This window comes from Triturus cristatus, chromosome 1_2 (assembly GCF_964204655.1).
Source record: "Triturus cristatus chromosome 1_2, aTriCri1.1, whole genome shotgun sequence".
NCBI classification, from domain to species: domain Eukaryota; kingdom Metazoa; phylum Chordata; class Amphibia; order Caudata; family Salamandridae; genus Triturus; species Triturus cristatus.
In genome coordinates this window covers 30,748,922-30,768,196 of record NC_140580.1, presented here as the reverse complement: position 1 = coordinate 30,768,196, position 19,275 = coordinate 30,748,922, and the positions used below count along the sequence as shown (strand labels likewise).

Genomic DNA, 19,275 nt, shown 5'->3' with positions numbered 1-19,275 from the left:
GTACAGTTACAAACAAGACCCGCGTCTACTCTCAATCGGTGCCCGCCCTTTGCATATTAGCCTCGAGAGACAGATGTTTTTCCAAGAGACAATATGAAAATTACCCTCTGAAGAACATCCCGGCGGCCGGTGGGCCTCGGGTCCCAGTGACGAAGCCTGCAAATCCAAGTTACAATAAAAGCATGTTGACTTTTGGGTACTCTTGTGTAGCCAGAAGAAAAAGTGAACTTTAAAGCTGTTCATCGTATGATGAACTAGCCGGGCATACTCCAGAAGGAAGGGCACGTGAGGGAAGAGAAAAGGGGCAATTTTGCAAGGCTAATGTCTGGTAGGACAGGACCGGTGACAGCCTGACAAAAACAGATATGCTTTGAAGTCACTGCAATCCTCTTTCCATCAGGCCTTGACGCTTCCATATGGAGGGTGCATGTCAATTGCCTCTGACCCAGTTCACATCCCAGCCAGTGGCGTAGCTAGATCTTTTGGTGCCCATGGTGGTCCCTGCGTTTGCTGTCCCGCGACGGCAGTAGGTAAGAGCGGGGTGTAATTTCTGGGTTTAATATGCCTGTTCAAAATATTGTAACGTTGAGATATTTTGGTACCCAATTGATGATATATGTAGAAAAAAAGTGATGTCATTACGACGTGTGCTCTGCACTGAAGTGTGTCTTTCAGAAGGAGACCGCACAAGTACCGTTTTGCGCAGCTCTTAGTTTCAAAATCCTATCCTTTATTCTGAATGAAATAAAAAAAAAATACATTGCAATGTGAGACTCAAAAAGCCCTGTTCCTGTACGGTTATCATTTGTGGAAAAGCAGCTCGACCGTGCATATATCAAAAGTGTCTGGGTTGCAAAGACATGCGTTTTTGTGTATTTTCAAAGCACTGCCTATTTGGGTTTACCCTGTCGTGTCTGCAGAAGGGAAGCAGCTTGATTATCATTTTGACATGAAAGAGTGAAGATGGACAAAGTAAACGATTGTGACGAAGAGACGTGGGGCAGAGCAGAAAGCAAGCGCCAATCCGCTATGAGTGGTGTAATCAGGTCTTCGGACGCTCGTGCACGGGGCAGTCAGTACTTGAAGTTCTGCCCACGTATACAAGTCGGGGGCAAATGACGTGGGAAATGGGTAAAAAAACACAAGACAAGCCCGCCGCTGGAAAAAAACATGAAGCTGACGAGGAGGGAGTGGGAGGGGCTTTCACTGAAAGTGACACGGCAGTGAAAGGAAAACAAACAAGCCCGGCGGAGCGTGGCGCGAGCGCTTGGCAGGGCAATTTAAAACGACCCATTGCTCATTGAAGGTGGGAACAGGCTATGCGTGCAGCCAGAGAAAATAAACAAACGAGAGGGGAGGGGGGAATGCCAGCAACAGAGGAGCCCGCGAAAGTGAAAGTGATCACGATCGCTACGAAGGAAAGACACATGGCGCTGCGCGCGTGCAGGTTCACGTGCACTGTAGCTTTAGGCCACGGCAGCACTTTGAAAAGCCCAGATATAAAATGTCTCTTAGAGCCTTTGGCTCACGAGACCTAAAAATGCATGTAGGTGTTGTCGTTTTTTAGAAGGAGGGTGGGGGAAGCATCATGAGGGTGGCGGAAGCAACATGGGGGTGGTGGGATTAACTTGGCAGGAGCATTGGGCGAAAACAACTGAGGGGTGGAAGCAACATGGCAGCGGCAAAAGCAACGCAGAAGGCGCAGGCGGGTAAAGCAACATGGTGGGGGCAGGTGGAGATAAGCAACATGGAGAGCACGAGTAGGGTTCGCAACTCGGTGAGTGTGGGTAGAAAATGGAGGGCATGGCTGGAGGAAGCAATATGGATGCCGTGGGTTGGAGGAAGCAATAAGGAGGGTGTGGGTGGGAAGAAGCAACATCAAAGTCGTAGGTGAGGTAAACAAACAAAACCAAGCGAGAGCCATGTGAAGCACAGGGGGGATGGAGGAGAAAAACTAATGGGTGAGACAGAGAGAGAGAAAAAGAGAGATGTAGAGCCTGAGGGGGAGAAGCACAACGATGAGAAAGCGACTTGGAAGAAGCACACACGTGTGAGGTCATCATGAAGGGATTCAGGGGAGAAGCACACAGGTGTGAGGTCATCATGAAGGGATTCAGGGGAGAAGCACACAGGTGTGAGGTCATCATGAAGGGATTCAGGGGAGAAGCACACAGGTGTCTGGAATACACACAGATCAATGCAGCAGGCTCACTAAACTGTTTCAGAAGGAAAGGAAGGAACCTGTGTAACCGATGCACACCGGACTCTGCAGCCATGTGACCAGGATGCAGTCACGAGGCCTGCAGGTGACATAGACGCTCACCTCTGCCTTGGTCAGTTATCCTGCCCGCTTATCTTGTTAACAAGGGATTTCCATACTGGCCTGTGTGAAGCGCATGAAAAAGATGACATGGGCCAGACTGGCAGGGAACACAGGTCACTGTTTCCCAATAGCAACTCACGCCGCGTGACCATATTTGTCCCACTTATGTGAGTGCAAAGACGGAATAATGCGACAGTCATAGGGCGGAGCAGCCGGGCACTGGCTGCTGAGTGAGTAAAGGGCGGCAGTAAGGCCACAGGAGGATCGTGGGACAGCTTTAATATGGACTGAAAGAAGGACTTGTCAGAGGACTATGGTTATCACGGCAACCAATGATACCTTATCTTCTCTCTGAGACTTGAGAAGTAAGCCCCTTGTGATCAGGACCTATAGCTCTGTTCCCCCCTAGGGTCCTGGAGTGCTGTGCCCACAGAAAAAGGTATAACTTGTCCCTCTTGAAAGGCACTCGATAATTAAATGCACACTTATGGTATCTTCCCAAGACTTGACTCGCTCCGCCAGGACAGTGTTTCAGATCTGTGCCTTTTTGTTGCAAATCGTTATCAATGTCAGACTATAGCACCCATAATGCACTGGACTGGAGTGAAAAAGGACAGCGCAGGTCAAGAAACATACATGGAGCCAGACAACTTTTATTGAGATTACAGTTGTTTTAGCGCCAACATCTCACCCGCTCATTCCTTTTACACTAGTCTCAGAGGCCCCCGAAGGCTCTCTGAGCAGGTTTCACGCCGGAGTGAGACCACAAGTGTGAGAAAACAGGATATTTGACCAACCAAGACTGTCAGAGTTTAACAGCCTGCGGTTCCTTTTAGCTACTAAAATACACAAGCAAAAGTCTTGTTAACCCCAACAAAATGCAATAAATATAAATGCATACAAACGATAAGCATGATCTGACCTTGTGTAATGCACCAGGTGCCTATGGAAACACTCCAATGCACTTGGTCACTTATGCGATTGAGGACACTGTATAAATTCTACATCTCACTGATGTCCTCAACTGTAAGGAAATGACCCCTGCCACAGGTCACCCACATCACGAGACGCAAACATAAACCCACCCAACTGATAAACGCTCACGCAACATCACGGCGATTGTTGGCAGAAGTCAGCGGCACTGACGCTTGAGTCTAAAGATAAGAGAGTCGGTCTGTGTTCTGTGTAAGTGCCTCTTCCCTTCAGGTGAGGTAATGGCCTGGGCGACCTCTTGACCTTTTTGTGTTGGCCCCACATGCTCGCAGTCCACTCACCTACTAAGAGACGTCCTTAAAACTCTGATGGCCCCTGGTCCAAGAAAAACTAACAAGTATGGCAGGGTCAGCAGCGAAGCAAGTTTGCTTCACACCTAGAAGAGTTAGCAATGTACGGTTTTGAAAACACAAACAGACATGAAAACCCACACAAATCATTGTCGTTTAATTCATATAGCCCTCACCGTGTGCTGACGCCCATTCGTGGATAGGTACCACGCTGCACTGTGTCAAGTTTGCTTCACACCTAGAAGAGTTAGTAATGTACGGTTTTGAAAACACAAACAGACATGAAAACCCACACAAATCCTTGTCGTTTAATTCATATAGCCCTCACGGTGTGCTGACGCCCATTCGTGGATAGGTGCCACGCTGCACTGTGTCTAAAGATGCAGAAGAGCACTATTTCAGCAGGAATTCCTCATGCACTTGTGTGTGCCCAGCAGTGGTGCAGCAAATGTGCAATGAGACCAATTGCAATCAGGGAAAACGGGCCCCTATCCTCGGGTTTGGTAGCAAAAAAAGAAGCCATTAATTGGGGTGAAGTGAGCATCTCGCTCTGGTCGCACCTGCTGCTCTATTGATCGTTACTCCCTTGATGTCCAACAGAAATTAGCCTCGAAAATACAATGGCTTTCGTAGCAGGTTCTTGGCCTGCTCTGCAAGTTGCAATGCACCTTTGTAGAACGCAAGGACTGAATTCACCCACATACATTCAGCCATGTTTTAAGGAAACAAAATATGTGCTGGGAGCGCGGACGGATGCCGGCATCCATGAATTATCACTGGGTGTACGTGCAAGTTCAGATCACTTCCACATGGGCTGCTGTTGCCGTGGAAGTGACGAGTCGAGGCTCACCCAGTGATGGGTTTTTTTGTTGCAACAATTCATCTCAAATGACAGAGAAGGCGTCCCTCTCTGCGGCCTGCCCGGTCGAGGGCTGATATCAGGGAGGCAGCTCGGTGTGAGTGAGCACTCCTGTGACAATAGAACCTGGTCACCCCTTCCTGCTCCCTGGCGGAGTCTCTGGAAGTATTTAAACAAGCGCTTAAACTTGTACCCATGTAGCGGAGGATTAAGAAAGTTATTGGTCTGAGCAAATCTTGTTTGGTGCAGACAGACGCAATACAGAGCGCCGAGCACTGAGCCGCGCTGAGAGGTGTGAGGAGAGGAGCCCATTCAAGGAGGTTTGAGTGAAGCGGGGCCGGCAACGCCACAGTGGGGAATGGGGGTGCGGCTTCGAGGCTCAGTCCAGAGCCCCAGAGCAACCTAGTGCACAAGTGCACCTATTAAAAAGAAATGTAAAAGTAAAGCGCGACATCGCGCTCTTTAAAAAAAAAAGCACCACTGCACCGTCCCAAAGCTCATACATCATCTCCTGTAGCCAGAGGGTGTTAAGTAACACTCCTGTGTGCCTCGGGCTCTGCCTTCCGAGTGGAGCAACCGGAAGAACAAGCGTGGCCATGAAAGTGAAAGCAACATGATACAGAACAGATGGCGCCCTGCGCGCCCCTCCTCGCTCCTGCAAGCTGCAGGCCGCCACATGCACGAAAGTCTGGAGTGATTGCAGGAGGCTTCTCCTAGGGCAACGCATGCGCTGCGCTAGGCGAGACCTGAAAATGGAGCTTGAGAGTAATTGCTGTTTTTATACGCCTGGTGCGCATGTGTGGTCCAGCCTTTGGTGTTTCTGTGTGCCAATATATTAGCCATCCCACCTGTGTATGACATTTGTGCTGTCTGCACTTCTTATCTTTTTTAATCTATGCTTTCTGTTTGCTGCAAACCACTCACCCGATCTAGCATTTTTAGGTCTCGCCTGACCCAGCGCATGCGCTGGTCTGGCGAGACTTATTGAGAGGGCTCCAAAAAGTGCTACCAGGCCAGCCTAGAGCTACACCGCGATTACTTTCACTTTCTCGGCCGCATGGCCGCTTTGATGTTTGATCGCGATCACTTTTGCGGCATAGCCAATAGGTCTCGCTTTTGGGACCTTATAAGTATTTCGTTTTGCAACTGTTGCATGGCTAAACACTTATAAGGTCCCAAAGGTGAGACCTATTGGCTATGCCAATGCTTGTTCTGTTTGTGTTGATCCCCTATGCCTGCTGAAAACCAAATGCCTTATCTTAAACTTTACATTTGTAAATGGAGGGCTTGGGGATCGCTTAAATCCCACTTTATAGTGCTGGGACAATATGACTTGGAATGTTAATCATGTCCTAATCCGGAAACAATTAGTGATCATTGTATTAATCACATCAGGTTTGGAGAGACCTAGGCCTACCTTTTTCAGCCACTTTGTTTAATGTAAAGTATTTCCATGTAATAGAGCTTTAAAATATATGTACTTATTTTACTAATATTATTATTTAAATTTTTAACAATATCTGCACTAGGAAAGTAGTTTCTTGCAAAGCTGCTTTAACAATGTCACAGAATTAATGTTAGCTGATGTCCCTTCTATCATGTTACTTCCTGTGATGTTCCTGCTCTGCCCACAGGCCCACAAACCATAGAACCGGCTGTGCATAGCAGTATAAAACCAGTCAAGTGGCAACTCTATCACTGTTGCCGTCTCGAGTCTGCCGCTCTAAGTACTACCATGCACTATGGTCTTCTCTAGACGGGGCTCTCTTTGTGGCCACCCTTTTCTCTTCATTGTGGAAAGGGAATTAGGTTTCCCTCAGTACACACTCCCAACATCATAGGTCGACACTTCAACATTATAGCTCCCAAGGCATCCTGGGCGGAGAGGGCCTCTGCCCTAGGCCCGCATTCATACTCGACAAAGGAATAGTGGCAGAGTCTTAGTGTTCATACTATGTGCGATTCGCCCCCTCTCACCACATGTCGTGCCACCCCTCCCCATAACAAAACCTGGAACATAGAAACTGTGCATTGTCCATAGTTGATGTTCCACAGCGTAGTCCTTTATTCACAAAAACATGACGGTCAGTCACTGAAAGTTCAAACCTCATAACACATGGACAATCAGTATTGACATTCGTTGAGCCTTAGAAGACATAAAGACATTCTGAAGGTGGAGCCAAGATTCAGAAGCAGGCTACAAAGGTGAAATTGTATTTACATTCTTAATAACTTGCAATAAACCACAACACAAAATTGTATTAGACGCTCGTGCTCGTTGACCCAGCAGGCTTCAACTTGCACAGGCCCTGAGTGCACCTCCAAGGATGTTTGACAGCATAGGAATATCACACATTGTCCATGAGACATAAGTGGCCACTTCCCAACCTCAAACCAAGAGGTAACCAACTAGCCAGGGCACCGCATAACGCATTGGTTCCCACCAGGGTACCTGGTCTCAGGTGCACCCCCAAAGATATTTACACCGGCATCACGGGTAGGGCATGAGAGTCCAGGACCACCAGCAGGTCAGCCCCCCTCCCGTCAGCCCGGAGCCCCACTGAAGAATGCTCCCCCCTTGTCCAGAAGGCTATTCAGTCCATATCAAAAAGTAACTCTCTGTAGCTCCCGCTGCTTCCCTGCCGAGGACCTGCCACAGGGCAAGGAGCTTACTGGCGCGCTCGCCCTCCCCCTTCCAACACTTGACAACCCCGTAACTCGTCAGTGGCCCCCAGGAAGTTTCTGGACAAACAGCTCTTGCCCCCTAAGTGACAAGTGCACCCCGTCCTTATGAAACAACTCAGGATTGGATACTTGGATAAGCCTGTACCTAACTGTGCGCAAAGACGAGCCAGCCAAAATCTTTGCGATCGCATGGTTCAGCTTCTTAACCGAAGCATTAACTGCTTGAACGGGAGCATCCCTTGGCCAAACCAGCTGAGGTAACACCTCCAACCAAAGAATGACAGCATCCGGCAGCAAGTTCCTCACCTTGGACAGCATAGAGAATAAAGCCTCTTTCACTCCCCTATGAGCACTCGGGATCATGTCACTACCCCCTGCGTGAATAATCAAAATGTCCGGGGTGGGCACCCTACTACTCTCGATCACCCGCTGCAACTGCTCCCACAAATCCTTCAGACGCAGGCCACCGATCCCCAACCAGTGGTGTCTGACGCCTGCTGCGAGCTGTGCCCTCTTCAAGACTAAGTTGTGGAAATACTGCGCCGCCCTGCGCACAAATGAGTGACCACACCAGCATACCTGCGTCAGCGGTTGCTTCCCTGCTGAAAGGAAAGAGAAGAGAAGAATGGAGGATAAATGACAGATAAAACCCATGGGGGGGTAAAAAAGGGGGGCGGGGCGCCGGAGCACCTCTCAAGACCTCACTACCTAAGCCAAATGAGGTCTCACGTAACCCTCGAAGCTCGGCAACTTCCACCTGCCCACCCTCTTGATCACCTCCGGTAGTAGACCAATAGCGGCTACGGTTGTGGCCGCCCTAATGCGGAATGAATGAGAAGTGAACTGAGCTGGATTCTCACCAACCAGCGTTAGGGAGCGTTAACAAATGCAAGTGAACTGAAAACTGGTAAGGGGGGGAGCCATTTTCATGCAGCAGAAGCCTAGGGCACCGACCAAACGGTCGCAGCTGCAGCAACACCTGCATCAGTTCCACTGGGCAATAGGAGGCTCCTGGCGCCGCACGCAGGCAGGCTCACACACCCTTCCCCAAAGGGTCTGTCTTAGACTACCTAGCTCTAATCTGCAGACCGTCACCCGATACCATAACATCCGAGATAATCAATTCCCGAACCAGTGTCCACCTTTGATGCAACCACCAGCTCAGAAATTCTGAAAGCCCCCAAAGAAGGCCAACGAATAGGCTAGGCTGAACAAACATACCTCGTAAGGGGACCGACAGACAGGCCTCCAAGATGCAGGACAACCTATCTATATCAATGGGTCTCCTGTTGTCATCGTCAACAGTGGCTAGACGCTCCCAACCCTTCATGGCATGTCGAGCCCTAGGATCTTTGGTCGGGTCCGCCACCCCTTCCAGCCCGGCGAAGAAGGCCATTGCTGACAATTGCCTACACACCATTGATAATGACCTTCCACTCTTTTGTTGCCGGACCATAAATTGCAGTACTCCTTGAGGTGTAAATCGCTGTTTTGCCCCAGCTGCACCCAAGCAGTCCAAATATATGTGCCATGCGCTCTTGTACATACGCTTTGTCTTGGAAGTCAGGGAAGCTGTTATCAAATCGGGGGCAATGGGGCACCAAGCCTCCACAAGTCCTCTCGGAACTCCGTCATCGTCCTGTCTGCCTGTGGCCACCGTGCCCGGAACTCTGCCAACTTAGAATGAGACAAGGCATCAGCGACCGCATTGTCCACACCTGGCACATGCTTAGCCATAAAATAAACATTCTGCATGAGACAACAAAGCACAAGTTTTTTCAACAAGCGAAGCACGAAGGGGCATTTAGCAGTCTGATTATTGATCACTAACACTGCCGACATACTATCAGACCAAAACACAATACTCCTGTTGGCTAGTAGAGGCCCCCAAATGTGCAAAGCTACCACGATTGGAAATAGCTCGAGGAATGTCACATTGCATGTCAGCCCTGATGAGATCCATTCGGATAGCCAGTGCTTCATGCACCAGCTTGTACCGCAGACTGCTCCAAAACGGATGCTGCCTGTTGCATCTGTGTAGAGCTCTACCTCAACATTGGTTTGCACTGGCTGCTGCCAAAGCAGGGTCCCATTGAAGTCTGCCAGGAACCACTTCCAAGTGCGTAGATCTTCCCTAACCTCAGAGGACAACCTAGTGTGATGGTGCTTGGCCTGCAAGCCTACAATTGCCCTGGCAATGTTTCTGGAGAAGGCCCAGTCCATGGGAATCACTCTAAGGGCAAAATTGAGTTGCCCCACCAAAACCTGCAATTGACGCAAAGTAACCTTCCTGGCCACTAAGCAAGCGTCAATGGAAGCCCTGAATGCTTAGAACGTATCTTTTGGGAGTCTACACACAGCGGCCACCGTATCTATCTCAAAACCGAGCTAACACATGTAAACGGATCGGTGTGAGCACAATGTTGATCAGACTGACACTAGCGGCTCATGGGGGTGATCTGGTCTCTTGCTTTCCCAAGCTTCTTGAAACACTTGGTTTCTGGGTGACCCAGGATCCCACAAAAGGAGCATAAGTGCTTACATTTACACGCAGACCCTCTGCTACATTCCTTCTTGTTGAACTGCCAGCAGGCCCGTTTCTTGTCACCACCCCTCTGTCAAAACGAAAGGAATTAGGCGATTTGGCAGCTGAGGGAGCCCTATAGAATTCAGCATGCCAAATGTTAATTTCTCTCTGGTCCCATGCCATTTCTGGCCTCACTGCCTTCATTTGTCTAAACTTCATGTCATGCTGCAGCCAAGTGGAGCCAGGGAAATCAGAGGCTGCGGCATGAATCATAGACATATAGCCAAACAGCTGCGTGGCCACGGTGGGGAATCTCTCAAACAGACTCGCAGAGTAAATAGAAAACCCTGTCACCCAATTCTTGATAGACCATTCCACCCATACCTTCTTATGCTTGGGCTCACCCTCCTTTAGTATTTTTGTTTTTCCCTGAACTACGCCTGCATTGATTAAGTCAAAGACATCAACATATTCCCCTTTAAATACATTTTCTTTGGTCTCTGCTGGCACTTGCCACGTAATGGCCACTGATGGGGTTAAGGCGGGAGATGCGGTGCAATAAAGCATTGGACTGACGGTGAGCAGGGTATGAGTTGCTGGGGCCAATGTAGCGTGTGACCGTGGGACAGAATTAGGTGTCGGAGCCAGCGTAATGGCTGCCGGTACCAGTGGTCATTGGCCCGTCCCCCCCGGCTGAACCCAAACATTTGCCGCCCCACTGCCATATTGTGTTACAGACTGGGTGGTTACCTGCCCACTGGGCTGCAGCACCAATGACACCCCAACCTGAACTGGTGCCAACGTGGGCATGGTTGCACTACCAACGGGGGTTAACACTTCAGGGAGCTGGGTGACAGCCCCTTGTTCTTGCGAAGCCGCTGGAGAACTCTCTGATGGGGGGGCCACGTGACTGCTCGCTAGGCCTCCCACATTTTCCATGTTTGGACCCTTTGGACCCTGAGCTCACGCTTTGCACCACCGGAGACTGGCCACCTGGCACCACCTCACCTGCTGGTACCGCATGGGCCTGAGAGCCACCCTTGGTGGGCTCTGGGAGGGCTTCCCTGTATCGCGCTGGGACCCTTCTCTGCCGTTTGGATGAGGGAGCTGCCTCTTGAGAGCTTTCTTCTGGCCTGTGTGACAACGTCTGTAGAGCGCGATCAATGCCGTGAATCTTAGCCACCTTCCAGAGTTCGAGGAGAGATCTAACCTCCTCCTGCTTGGCTGGAGCATCCTTGGCAACCCGGGAACACTTGGGAGCCATTGCCCAAAAAAAAAGACACCGCATATGAAGCACTAGATGGGACGAGAAAAGACTTGGTTAATCCCTAGGACTACTGCAGTGCGCAATGCCAGCAGCTGAGAACCCTAACTCAAGAATTCAATGTTGCCATTGTTTATTGAGCTTTCTCAAACAGAGAATTACCAGGATTAGAAATGACCTTCTTTGATGAACCTCAGACAACCTTGCACACCAGGCTATGGACCCCAAGCCTACAGCCTACACCATAATAATAATGGTGCCTCGGTCGCTTATCAACCTTTAATATGCCGTATAAGAGGAAAAAGCAAGGGGGGTGCAGGTAGCTGCAACCAAGGGAAAGTTCCCCCTTGCACCGACCGCCCGTGCTGACTAGCCCGTCCCAAAAACGGGAAACAGCGAGCCTCCGCTACCCCAATCTACACCCACCCCCGTACTACGGATCCCGGGTACTAGCCATGTGCCCGACGTGTCCCAAACCTAGCCTGCAACCTTGATCTAACAGAACCTTCGTTCTGAATATGCGAGTCTATTGCGCAACACATCAAAGACACATTCCTAAGTAAATATTGTCCCAACCTCCGAGGACGGTGCATGCCGCCCGGTAAGGAGCCTCGGCGGCCGACCACCAATTCCCCCAGCAAAGAACAAGGGGCATGCGGCATGCTGCTAAGTGCACGGCGGGGATACTCACCGCCCCGCCAGCCACCTTGGTCCAACATGCAAGCGCGCCAGGCTGCAAGACGGGGATACTTACAAACCCCGCTTGCCGCCATGCTAGTAGAAGCCAAGCAGATTAAATTACAACGGGACTAACACAAACCGATTAAATGCGAGACACGTGCATCGTGCAATCAGACGTGCCATGCTGCTAAGCGGGGATACTCACCGCCCTGCCTGCAGCCGACATTGACAGACCACGACATGCAGCCCCAAACAAGAAAGAGAAAAACCCCTTGTGCATGCCCAACATTCCCAGGAAGGATCCTCCCCCCTGGGACCCGTCATAACCGTTACCACTGAAAAGGGGGCTATCACCTAACAATGCTACAAATTGCTCAAACTACGCTATGGGGCTCCCTCCGACCACCCCAGTTACTGACCAGCCAAACTCACCTGCAAAAGCAGCAAAGGCCATGAGTACCATCGGGAACCGCCGAACCACGCTGTCGATCCTTCGCCGTGGAAACGGGGGGAGTCCACTTGCTCTGTAGTGAAGCACTGGCGGTCCGAAACTCGCTGCTGGTCCAAACATGCTGCTGATCCATCTTCTGGGAGGCTGGAGGAAGCAAAGAGGAAAGTTCCGGACCACACCACGTCTTTATCTTCCTGGGGGTGCCATCGTGCACCCTGATAACGTTGTGACGCCACCCACCGCTCTGGATCACTTCTGGAGCCTTGAGGAGGGTGAAGTCCGAGATGCAACTAAGGGCTCAACACCCCTAGGTGCGGGTGGCGCCAATTGATTTTTAGAAGATTGTTCCTGTTAGTGAGACAGGCAACCTCAAATTTATTGGGAAGCGGGAGAGCAAAAGCCAGGGAAATGGCCTGAACCACATGGCCACACCCACGCGTGCCGTTCCAACGCAAGCACAACCACGCTTTGCGGGTGGCGGTGCCAATCATGTGGATTTTGTGCACCACTCTCTCTTCCTCTTCGTCGTCATCCATGTCGCTGGGTACGGGATCTTCTTCCTTGATGTTGTTCGCCACTTGGCGGGGCCTGCGGTACTTCTTTGACCGGCATACCTTTTCGAAATGATTGAATCTTCCGCATCCCGAGCATCTTTTGCCTTTTGCAGGCCACCCGCAAAGCAAGATGCCTACCACAATGTAGCATCCGAGTAGGGTCGCAGGAGGTCACCGCAGATGTAGACACCGGGGCCACCATCAACATCATGGCTGCCACCCTCCACAGCACGTTGCACCCGAAGCCGGCTCTACACCCCTCAACGATAACAGTGTTTGCGTATGGCCAGGAAGCCACGTTGAAGATACGTGGACGGTTCAGGACAGTCATTTCCCACGGCACGCAGCCGGTTACCACCAACATATACAACACAGAAGACGGCCAGGGGATGCTACTGGGATGCCGAGCGGCCGAAGACCTAGGGGTCCTGACATTTGCTTTCGGAGTACACCAGGAATCCTTGCAGCACATCCTGGGTGAATTCGAGGAGGTCTTCCGGGGGATCTGGAAATTCAGAGGGAAAGAAATCCATCTCCACATCGACCCAACGGTCCAGCCGGTTGCCCTACGACACCGGCGGATAGCGTTTCATCTGAGGTCGTTGGTGGAAGAAGAACTCAAGAAGCTAGAAGCAGCAGGAATAATTAAAAAGGTGTCCGGCTCCACTCTGTGGGTGTCCCCCATCATAGTCGCCCGGAGGCCCAAACAGCCAGGCGCGGTGAGAATCTGCATCGACATGCGACTTCCCAACGTCGCGATCAAGCGGGAACGCCACATCACTCCCACGATAGATGATCTCATTGGAGAAATGGCTGGAGCCTGTTGGTTTTCAAAATTGGACCTTCGGTCTGGATATCACCAACTAGTACTGGACGAAGCCTCCCGAAACTGCACCACTTTTTCCACACATGTGGGACTACGGCGATACACTAGGCTAAGCTTTGGAGTGTCCAGTGCCGCAGAAGTATTCCAAAACGTGATACAAGAGTTGATTGCTGGCGTCCCGGGGGTAATCAGTGTCAGTGATGACATCATGGTCCACGCCAAAACCATTCAGGAACACAATGAACGACTGCTCCAAGTGCTATGCCGGATACGAGATGCCGGCCTCACTCTCCACCGAGAGAAATGCAAGTTCCTATGCACCAAACTACAATTCTTTGGCAATACATTCTCTAGGGAAGGGGTGAACCCCAATCCTGAGAAAGTGAGAGACATTAAAGCAGCAGTCGCTCCCACCAATGTCACGGAAGTCCGCAGCTTCCTTGGGATGGTCAATTACTGTGGAAGATATATCCAAGATTTGGCCAACCTGACGGCACCACTGAGGGAACTGACCAAGGAGTCCACCACCTGGAAGTGGGGCTGTGAACCAGCCCAGGCCTTTGAGAAAATCAAGGAGTCTCTCTCTGAAGCCACAACCCTGGCGTTCTTTGACCCCACCAAGCTAACCCTGGTCGCCGTCGATGCTGGTCCAGTTGGGCTGGGAGCTGTCCTCTTACAAAGAAGGAACCCTCAAGAAGAGTGGGCTCCTGTGGCATTTGCGAGCAGATCCCTCACCGCGACGGAGCAAAGGTACTCACAAATAGAAAAGGAGGCCATCGCGATTCACTGGGGGTGCCACCATTTTCATTTGTACTTGTATGGAAAACCGTTTGTAGTGGCAAGCGACCACAAGCCGCTGGTAGCGCTTTTCTCAGGAACCTCAACTAAGCCACCACCACGGATTGAAAAGTGGATGCTGTAGCTCCAAAATTATAATTGTAAAATAGAGTACCAGCCCGGATCCAAGAATCCGGCCGACTACCTGTCCCGCCATCCTCGGAAAGCTACAGCCCAAGAAATGGAGGAGGCCGCTGACACTGAGGAGTATGTCAGGTGTGTCACTGCTCGATCCTGTCCCATACCCCTTTCCATGGCCAGTCTACAGGAAGCCACAGGCCAGGATGAGTGTCTCCAGCATGCCAAGGAGGCCATCCGGTGCAGCAGCTGGCACAAAGCGAAGGAGGAGTGGAAGAGTTTGACAACCATGGCGCAATGAATAATGGGCAGTTTGTACCATGTTCGGGACGAGCTCACCGAGGACGACACAGGGTGCCTGCTATGAGGACACCGGTTAGTAATTCCTATGTCGCTAACCCAGAGGGTGGTGGACCTTGCCCATGCAGGACATCAAGGCATGGTGAAAACAAAATCGAGGCTTCGCACAAAAGTCTGGTTCCCACTAATGGATGACCTGGTAGAGGCCACTGTTCGGGCGTGTCCATCGTGCCAGGTCACTGGGGAGGCACCCCTACCTGCTCCTGTCATCTTGGAACCTCGGCCGAGGGTCCCTTGGTCCCGAGTGAGTGTGGATTTTGGTAGTCTCCCAGATGGACGCCATACCTTGGTCGCCATTGACGATCACTCGAAGTATCCGGAAGTGGAGATACTGTTGGCACTCAGTGCGACTGAAGTCATACCAAAACTTGAGAAAATCATGGCTGCCCATGAACTCGTGAAAGAGATAAGAACTGACAATGGATCCCCTTTTCAGAGCCAGGAGTTCGCCGCATACCTGCAAGCGCTGGGCATCCATCATCGCCGGATTACCCCACGCTGGCCGCAAGCGAATGGGGAGGCTGAAAGATTCATGCGGACACTCAATAAAGTGATACGCATCGCACATGACAAGGCTCAATCCGTAGAATTGGCCATCTTCACCTTTCTCCGGAGTCATTGCCAGACACCTCACACGACCACCGGGGTGGCTCCCGCACATTTACTAATGGGAAGGATAGTCACCGACATGATCCCTCATCATCCGGAGTGGCGACCAGACACTCTCGAGGACAGTGCCATCGACGCCCGACGACGAAAAGCACATACTCATGTCAGTGCCCGGCGAAAGGCCGCCCTACCTAACATCCTCCGAGGGGACACCGTACTGCTCAAGAACCGAGCCCAGGGAAGCAAATTCCGTTTGAACTTTGAGAAGGAACCGTGGACGGTGGAGTCCGTCAAGGGAACTTGTGTCACGGCCACTCGTGGGAGAGGATAACCAGAAACGTGTCATTTTTCAAAAGATATCACCCGCAGCGATGGGAAGCAGGCCCTGACCAGGGGGGCGACACCTGTAACACAAGGCATGTGGAAGATCGGGTGGAAGATGTCGACACTGGAGGTGGAGAAATGGAGTCAGCCACGGAGGGCATTGGAGAAACTGACTTTCCCCGGCCATCTCCGCAGAGAGAGGTGCACGACACCGCAATGAGTCCAGGGCGACAGTCTCGTGAGGCTGTGACTCCTATCGAGGAGCAAGGCAGAGACACCGGAGACTCACAGGGCCGGGGTGCTTCGCAATACCGCCTGCGGAATAATCCGGAGCCCTCCTGTCGTCTCAAGGACTACCTCACGTAATTTTCTGTTTTTGAGTTCTGCAATGGTTGTGATAAACGTGAACACCGGGCGGGGAGCCCAATGTCAGGAGCGGTATGAGTAAATTTGTTTTTCATGTTTGTTGGGGAGGAATGTAATGTCGTGACCATGACGCGATACGCCTGATGCGTACGCGTCAGGTCACGTGATGTTTAAAGAATAAAAGAAGGTCGTGCACGCACGTACGCCACTGAGGCTACGGCGGCGGACCCAGCTATACGATCACCCTGCCTCCGTGTCGTCATTATAATCATAGGCCCTCAGTCACGACCTTCCCGGCGGTCGCAGTCCCGTTCACCCGATAACGGGAGCCGGAGAACACCACAGATGGGCAGGGTCCAGGAACAGGAAGGATCGGGAGAGAACGTGGCGAGGTAAGTGGGGCAGGGTAGTTTTTGAGGGTTAATGGTTTGTTTTTAGGGCTCAGGGTTAGGGCTGGGCAGGCGGGTCATTTTAGGGCTGGGGGTCAGGGTAGTTCTCAGGGCTCAGGAGTGGTCAGGGTAGTTTTTAGGGCTCAGGGGGAGTCGGGGTAGCTGTTAGGACTTGGGGGGGCAAGGTAGTTTTTGGGGCTTAGGGGGTCGGAGAAGTTTTCAGTGCTCGGAGGCCAGGTTTGTTTTAAGAGCTCAGGGTGAGGTCGGTGTACTTTTTAGGGCTGGGGGTGGTGGTCGGGCTAGTTGTTAGGACTAAGGGCACGTGGCATAGGGTGTGATCTTTACCACACATCCCTATCCCAGTCATGCCCTTTCCATGAAATTGCGCGGTAAAGGCATGCCTGGTAAAGGAATGCATTATTCATAGTATAGAGGCACGCTTGGTTTAGCCATGTGTGCTCTGTCATACAACCCAAACCCCAACATCAAATGCACACCCTCTGGTGTGCAGCTGACAGTAACACGTATTTCTTTTTTAGTAACCTCGGCTCGCCGTTGTTTTGTTTGTCACTTTTAGTGGCTTCATTTCTACAGTAACTCTCTTTGGTGCCATCCGTCTCTTAATTTCCACCATTTCAATCATTATTGGTATTGAACTGGGATTATGTTATTTTGAAGCGCTGCTGAAGCAATTCTCCAGAGATCAACAACTTTTAATGTTGTCACTAGAGGGCTCCCTTGTTTCAAATTGAAACGCAATAGAATGCGGTTAACCAAGGAACATGTCTTCCATCACGCTGGTGACTTCTATTTTTTACAAAGCTCTTTTTTGAAGAGCTTTCTGTTGTCTCAGCAAGAGAGAATCCGGCTTCTTTCAACCAAGAACGCAATTGGCCCACGTCAAGTATTTTAGTGTATATACCGATCCGGAATCTATTCTTTTTTCCGTCTTCAGATCAATATTAGAATAGTATTTTAAGCACTGTGCAGTCATTGTGGTCTGCGCTGCATGCCCGGGGCCTCCTCAAAGTGCTGCTTATTCTCTGCGCTTCATGTTAACGGTAGGTGCGTTATTTACTGCCAATACTACTATAGCAATGCCCCACGCTCGGTTTATTTTCATCATGTCGATATTATTATCACTCTTGTTTTTGTTTTGTTGTTATTTTTTTTTATTTGAACTGCGGGTGCATCTCTGTCAGTGGGTTCTCCAATCACGTCTTCCTGTAGCTATTTTCATGACAAAACATACTATTCACAGTCCCTCACGCCCTGCTTCTTTTCATATTTTTATTATTATTATTATCACCGATGCATCGCTGTAATAGGGCTGCCACCGGTTGTTTGCTCCAAAATCCTCAGCAATGACATGATTACCTAATAAAATAATTGCTACTGCTAATGGGTTTTCTAGATAAAAAAAAATCCAAGGTTAACCAATCCATTGGCTGGCATGTCCTTCAAAATATGAGAGGAAGGAGTGTCCTGTGCAGCGATCGATGCCTGGCCTCCTCCGCCAAGGTGAGGGCATTTCTTTGTTGTGCGCTCGTGCTTGTTTTTGCTGCTTTCTCGGTGACTCACAGTTGGTGGTAGACCGCAGGCCGGGAGGGGTGGCTGGTGCGGGCCCCTCAGGATGGCTGTGATGCTGTTATACTTTCGTATGAGTCAGACTCTGCAGTTTTGTGAGTTAGTCTCTTCAATGTCTAGTGCAGTATCATGCAGTGTAATGTGGATCATCAGGGCCATGATAATGCAGTGCAGTGTGGTGCATAACCGCCCCTGGGCCACAAAGTTTTGTAAAGAGTTCATGTCCCAGGAAGGGAGTGTGACGTGGTAGGCAAGTGCCTCCATGGTGCGGTGCAGTGTGGTGCATTAGAGGCACTAGGATACAGTGTGGTCAGCTAGATTCCTTAGGGTGCAATGCAGTGTTTAAGATTTTTTTTAAAATTCATTTATGAAGTTTTATATAGTGCAAATATGACCCAGGCCTGCAGGGGCGGTTCCTCTGTAATGGTGGAGGAGCGCCGCCCCACTTGTCAGAGTCAGTACCAGAAAAATAAAATGAGAATGAAACAATATCATTTTATTTTTCTGTGACTGGCTCTGACATCCGTGCAGGGCCGGGACGGGCCCTGACAGGCAGGTGGTGGGCACTTAGAAGTGCGCATGTATATTTGACCGGCTGTCCTAGGCCGGCCAAACATACATACACACTTCTATTTCTCCAACCCAGCTGTGTTCACAGAGGGCTTTATGCATGGACAAGAAGATGAGGGAAGAGACCACTACAAGCTCCAAGCCTCCAATTTGAAAGCAAGAAGATAATAGGCAAGTAATTTACATGGGTGTAGGCAATGAGCCCAGTTGGGGTCCGGTGAGTAGAGTTTGTGAACTCTAGAGCAAAAATGTGTTCATCAGTAGCCCTTTAGCTAATTTTTAGGTCTCGCTGAGCCCCAGCGCTTGCGCTGGCTCGAAGAGACATTTTGTATGTGGGATTTTCAAAGTGCTGCTGGCTGGCCTAACGCTTGCGTTCACGCGATCGTGCACGCGCGCAGCCAGCAGCACTTTGAAAACTCGTGTGCGTCATCGCGATCACTTTTGCTTTCAGAGCGATCGCGATGACGCACGCGCACACACAACTCCCGCTTCTCCCCCTCCTCCACCACATTTTGCGTCTCCGGCTGCTCGCGCGCGGCCAACGCTTGTCTTATTTTCTCTCTAAGCTTTTGTTTCTATCACATCTTCTCCCCTGTATTTTCTTCCATTAAAGGCTCCCCGTATCTCCAATCCTTATGTCATCACGTGCCCCCTGCCTCTCCTGCTCTCCCCTTTCATCACGATTCACGTCTCCATTCATCA

The 19,275-nt window shown here is 50.6% G+C and overlaps 1 long non-coding RNA gene across 3 annotated transcripts in view; it reads left to right on the top strand.

Moving 5' to 3' along the window:
* The window catches only part of LOC146866680 (uncharacterized), a 213,410-nt gene that overhangs the window by 91,246 nt on the left and 102,889 nt on the right, over positions 1-19,275 (top strand). Inside the window, exon 1 of one of the 3 annotated variants that reach the window (XR_014965746.1) lies at positions 17,241-17,477. The exons of the other annotated variants lie outside the window; for them this stretch is intronic. This is a non-coding gene — a long non-coding RNA (uncharacterized LOC146866680). Of the gene's footprint in view, positions 1-17,240; positions 17,478-19,275 lie in introns of those variants that run through there. 3 annotated transcript variants of the gene reach the window in all.